This window comes from Alosa alosa, chromosome 21, assembly GCF_017589495.1.
Source record: "Alosa alosa isolate M-15738 ecotype Scorff River chromosome 21, AALO_Geno_1.1, whole genome shotgun sequence".
NCBI classification, from domain to species: domain Eukaryota; kingdom Metazoa; phylum Chordata; class Actinopteri; order Clupeiformes; family Clupeidae; genus Alosa; species Alosa alosa.
Window position 1 is genome coordinate 6485256 of NC_063209.1, and position 5868 is coordinate 6491123.

Genomic DNA, 5868 nt, shown 5'->3' on the forward strand with positions numbered 1-5868 from the left:
CATACTAATCATAATAGTAGTAATAATAGCCCACTAGGCTAATGTTACTATTGTTTGGACACTTCTATCAATCAGTTTAGTAGCCATTTCAATGTAACAGTCTAAAATGGCAACAGTTAATCATTTTCACATAGGCTACGATTGTTTTAACGCTCTTGATAAAGCATGCACACACAGCAATTCCCATCCCCCACCCCTGACTGACATTTCAACTCCAGCCACCAGTGACTTTAACTGTCACTTTTCTGTCATGCAGCTGACTACATGTGTAAGCTGTTCAAACTCTGGCTGTCCTTATCATTCAAGGTAAGAATTAAAGTACTTTGTATGTCAATTGAAAACGGGAATTTATTAGAAATATAGCTTTTATTGTTTTCATAATGGAATGTTAACCAAATATGTTAGAATTAGCTAGCGAGCTAACATCGCTAACGTTAGCGATGTTAGCTGTGAATGTTAGCTTTTCCAGTAACTAACTTCACCATTATGTGGAATATCTGTGTTGAATGATGTGTTAATATCATATCTAGCAATAATTCTGTCTGAGATGTCGTTATGAATAGAGTTTTAGTTTGAATGAAATATCTGGCACAAGTAGGTTAGCTCTAGCTAACTTAGCTAGCTGCTACATTTAAAGTGTCTTTACATGTCTATTACCATGAGACACAGATGAAAGTTGTTAACGTTACCTTGCTAACTTGGGGGTACTTGCTTTGAGACATGTGTTTACTTAACATGCATGTGAGTGTATCAGTGCTTCAGTGATGGTCTTTTCATGTTCTGTGTGTTTTTTAACCCTTTGCAGACGGCCCATTCTAATTTCGGTACAGTACCGATGACGTTCAGTCTAATAACTCCGCCATACCCCAACCAATTTTATCACTGAAAACTTCCTCAAAAACGTCACATCATAGGCTTTCTGGTGATATGATTGGTTAAAGGGATTTAATGGCGCTTAATTTGTTTTACTACGTGAAGGAAAAATCAAGAGTTGAAGTCTCCCTCCACTAGAGGAAAAACAGCAGGAAGCACTATGCATCGTTGATCTTGACGTCGTCTAAAGGAGAAACTACTGGATCATCTGAGGTAAAAACAAGTCTTTTTATGTTATTATTACTTGTTATCCATGTTATTACTTCAAAATCGTTTTTAAAAGTTATTTTTGCTGGTAATTACACCTTGTATGCATGGCGTAACATAATGCCTGTGTGTGTTCACTTCAGCTGATGACAGCTGGTATTTTAGCACACCGTAATCTTTAGTAAACTCATCATTTTCAGTCATTTTTGGGGGGCTACTATATGTCAACCAAGATTACAGACCTACTAAGACTGAAACTTTAACGATTTGTTCTATTTTGAACGATGTTGCTTGCTTGTCATCTGATAGAAAACTAGCTAAGTTAGGTAGCGTTAGCATCAGGAGAGGCTGCAACATGTCCTTGACGGCGTAGTCGCTGATAAAGTTCACTCCGTGCTTCATGACTACCAACTTTATGTCAAGTAGACCTAATTGGTATTTTATTGTCAAATAAACCTTTCATTCCTTCGTAATATGTATAGCACAATTTACAGTTGTTTGTAGCCAAGTTGCTTAGCTTACTTAGATAGAAACATCTGACATGAATGACAGCGTTAATGTTACGTTACCGGCGTGAAGACTGTGTTGATCACCGATGGTGTAACGTAAGGATTTTATTCATTGACTGCTGTTTTCATGAATACATGACTGAAGATTTGTTATAAATGTGTTTTAGTATGGTTTAGCTTTTAGGCTGTAAGGTTGGCTGCTACGATTATGAGGTTTTGGGTGGCTAACTATGATGGGAGCTCATACACCCAAGCCTACTCGATCAACACATTATTTTCTAGGGGGGGTGTTTTGTCTTTACATAACTGCAGTAGCCTATGCATGGTGTGTATGTGTATGCATATGCTGTTTAGATGTTTTCTGTCATATCTCCTGACTCATGTTAATAAATCAATTTTTGCTTGTAAGCTGGTATGCTATGTATGGTTTAGCCAAGGCAATAACACTTACTGTAGTGAGCTCTGAGACTAATGTTACCTCTCCAAGCAATATTGGAGTCCTCTAGTGACAATAATACTTTTAGTGAAAAGAGTCATGGTTGGTGGTGATTAAGATTATGTGGAAGTAATGTAAAATAAAACTAAACAATCTATTCACTATCAGACCTGTGATTTGTTATTTTAGATGGAGGGAGAGAAGTACGTGCAACTGGGGTGAAAGCAGCCGACTGCTGATGGCAAATATGACCCCAAGGACCACGATGGCATGGACATGGGACATGGATGGGTAGCTTCTGGATGAAGAAGAAGACAATGATGTGCTACAGGAGGAGATAATCTTCCATCATCCTCAGCTGGGTAAGCATGTTTTGTGTGTGTGTGTGTGTGTGTGTGTGTCGTCCATCTGAAGCAAGCACATTTCTGGTTGTGATAAGAGTGTTGCTTATAACAATAATGAAAGGGATTATAGTGATAATAGTTTGGTTAGATTTGTAATTCAATTTCTATATTTCTTATCTGACAATTTCTTTATTTTGAGTTTGGTCAAAGCATACACTTTGCCTATCCTTCCAACACAGACAGAGACACCAACTCCAATAGCATTTACACCCCATCGTCTGCTAGGCTTAGATGGACACACACACACATGCACACACACACACACACACACACACACACACACACACACACACACAACCATGCCACAGCTGTGACAATGCACACACCACGGATCTGGTGTGAATGTGGCGTTAGTGTATCACCTTATGTGTGGGGCAAATGATATGGATAATTATATATTGTATCGAATTATATGCTGTATGGTTGTTAAATGTGTTGAATTTCTTCTAACGTTTTAATTGTTTATATATATGTGTGTGAATGTTAATATGAATTGATGTTTGCTTCATCATGTAAGATTTGTTGATCTTTGTTATACTGTTGTCTTGTCATTCTTGTAGTTCTAATAGTTACTGCATGTTTGTAAACATATGTTTGTTATTTACCTGAAGTTGTTGTTCCTGGTTATTTAATCACATTGTTTAAGACTTTTCTAAATAAAATTTATTTCCCCTTTCGTAAACCTAACACATGTGCCAGTGTCTCTATATTCTTGTTTTCATAGTAGAATGAAGCACACGGAGAAGCAGTTACAATCAGCTAGTCTGTCTTTCAGCCTTTATCTGTCCTCCCCACAATTGATTTAGCCTCTTCAGAGTACAGTAAGACATCCCATATTGAGCTTGTTTTGATGGTAAAACAGCTTATTTTTTTACATGACCATTATATCTGTATTTTTAGGTCAGATGCCAAACCGGGAAATGAAAACATTCTACTCTTTAAAAATTCTACTTGTTACTGTTATGAGTAAATTAATCATAACTTCTGAACCAAAGGTGATAAATTGATTCTGTTTTTTTTTTTTTTCACTGAGGAGAACACAACACTGGCTATCCTTTGCACACTATATCTACAACAGACATTAGGTGAAAAGAAAGATTCATCTTGACAAATTGATATTTTCACGTTTTTTGATGTTGAATTTTGAAGGTTTTGTTTGTAACAATGTGTGTTACCCTCAAACTTATTAACTATGATATGTACCATTTTAAAGGGCTAGTTCTCCTGATTACAATGGTGGGTATATCTTATCTCTGTCATGTAGCATGGCCACACAATAAGCCTTTTTGTCTCACAAGGGCATCAAGAATGAAAAAAGCGGAATGTTTAGCCGTCTGCAAAGGTCTAATAAATTTATCATAACTTTTGAACAAAAGGTGACAAATTGATTCTGTTTTTATCACTGAGTAGAGGACAAAATTGTGAATATCCCATACACTCTATGTTTTTCTCTATCTACAATAGAAATTGGGAGAAAAATTAGATTAATCTTGACAAACTGATATTTTCGTGTTTTTTGGGGTTGAATTTTAAAGATATTTTTTAAAAATTATGTATGTTCTCCTCAAACTTATTAATTATATTTTATACCATTTGAAAGGGCTATTTCTCCTGATTAGAGTGGTGGGTATATTGTATCTTTGTCATGTAGCATAATCATACAATAAGCCTTTTTGTGCCATAAGGCCATCGAGTATGAAAAAATGGAATGTTCGGCACAGTCTGCAAAGGGTTAATTTGTTAATCTTAGTCTCCTTCTGTTCCCTCTGTTTACAGACTGTGTGTTATGAGGACTGCTTCCCTGAGAATGCTGAGTGCATTCTGGAATATTCCAAATGTGTGCCACTTCCATACGGACGCCCGCAAGAGAGTTCACTCATCAGGTAGAGACACACACACACATACACGTAGAATTACATTAGGGCTGTAACGATATGCAATTTGAAACCTAAATCGCAATACTCATATCCACGAACCTGTGTCGCAGTGTGAAAAGGCAGAACTGCGACACACCCTTTCTAGTGTTTCACACAGCGCTTTGCAGCTTACAGTATAAGCAACACACATCTCCCGCTTTACTTACCGGTAGCCTTCGTTGTCCAAAAATACATAAATAAATCATAATTTCATTACCAGCTCATTACTTTCATTGTAGACTATGCTTGCAACTTTACCAAATAGTATAGAAGTAAACAAAAAAGTATTTGAGGATGTATTTGTGTCTGTAACTGTGTTTAGTTTATCCCCTGTTTTTATGTGTCTGTTGCTATGTGTGCTCCATCAACTGTCTAGGTCAAAGTTGGTCTGTCCTGATGGCACTACCTGCTGCTTGATGATGTCTAGTAGCCATCGCTGCTGCCTTCAAGCCGCGGTGTAAGTGTTTTGTGTTTTGAATATTTTTTTTTTTCCATGGTGAGGGCTATGGGGTATGTTATTGTGCATGCTCTAATTTGTTTGACATATGTGCTATGTAATGCATTAAAGGTTGTATCAGCGATTTCAGGCCCAAAAAAGGCCCAAACATAAATGATCACATTCATCTAATCTTTCCTAACGATCTGCTAGCTGTCTGCCCCATAAGCAGGCCGTCAAAAAAAAATGCGTCTCTGTAGGCAGCCTCGGCTCTGAGATCTGTACACAAAAACAATTGCTACCAACAAGGGTTGGCAAACACTCAAAGGCAAAATAAAGTGTTTCAACCAATAACTGACAAGATGCGCGTTTAGGAGAGTTTTAATTGTACCGGAGTGAGGTGGAGAGAGTAGCGAGCTAGCTATCGCTGATACAACCTTTAATACAGAAACTAATCATGATTATTGCAGCTACTTAAAATGGTCTTGAATTTTGCAATTTAGCCACGTTTACCATTGTGTTGGTGGTAATGTGAGCAGTGAATATCTGCCAAACTGATCATAATCATTATTTAAAAAATTGTACAGCAACTCAATTTATTGTACAGCATGCATAATTTGGTTTAATCCTATCTTTTATTGACAGTCCTCACAAATAAACTGATATCAAGAATTAACATAGATGGTGATGGTGGCAAGTGTGCCTTCAGAAGGTATTTATAATTTATTTTTGTACACCAGATTGACTTACCTTTTCGTTATTCTTTTTTAATGCTATGATTTTTATCTTAATCAACAATAACCAGATGTATGGCAAATGGTGTTTTATTTTTTTAGGTGCCACCCAGCAGTCCAGCCTGCTTTTTGCAAGTCCGATGGGGATGATCTATGTTAAGGTCGTGTAAGCAAGAAGGCAAGTGCTGCTGCAGGCAATGTTGCGATAAGGTATGATATCACACAGACATACTACTGCTCAGAAGTGTAGGGTCACTGTGAAATGTGACCCTGCAAGGCGAAACCAGTCGTTTTGGTAAAATTTACAAAATTAAGTTAATGTGCTCACATGAGCGGCCATTGACTAAGCTTTC

General features: G+C 37.2%; 1 long non-coding RNA gene across 1 annotated transcript; it reads left to right on the forward strand.

Moving 5' to 3' along the window:
• The first annotated feature begins 202 nt into the window (after positions 1-202).
• LOC125286729 lies at positions 203-4794 on the forward strand. Its single transcript, XR_007192232.1, has 3 exons — positions 203-306; positions 4206-4312; positions 4722-4794. It is a non-coding gene; the product is annotated as an uncharacterized LOC125286729 (long non-coding RNA).
• The last annotated feature ends 1074 nt before the right edge of the window (positions 4795-5868 follow it).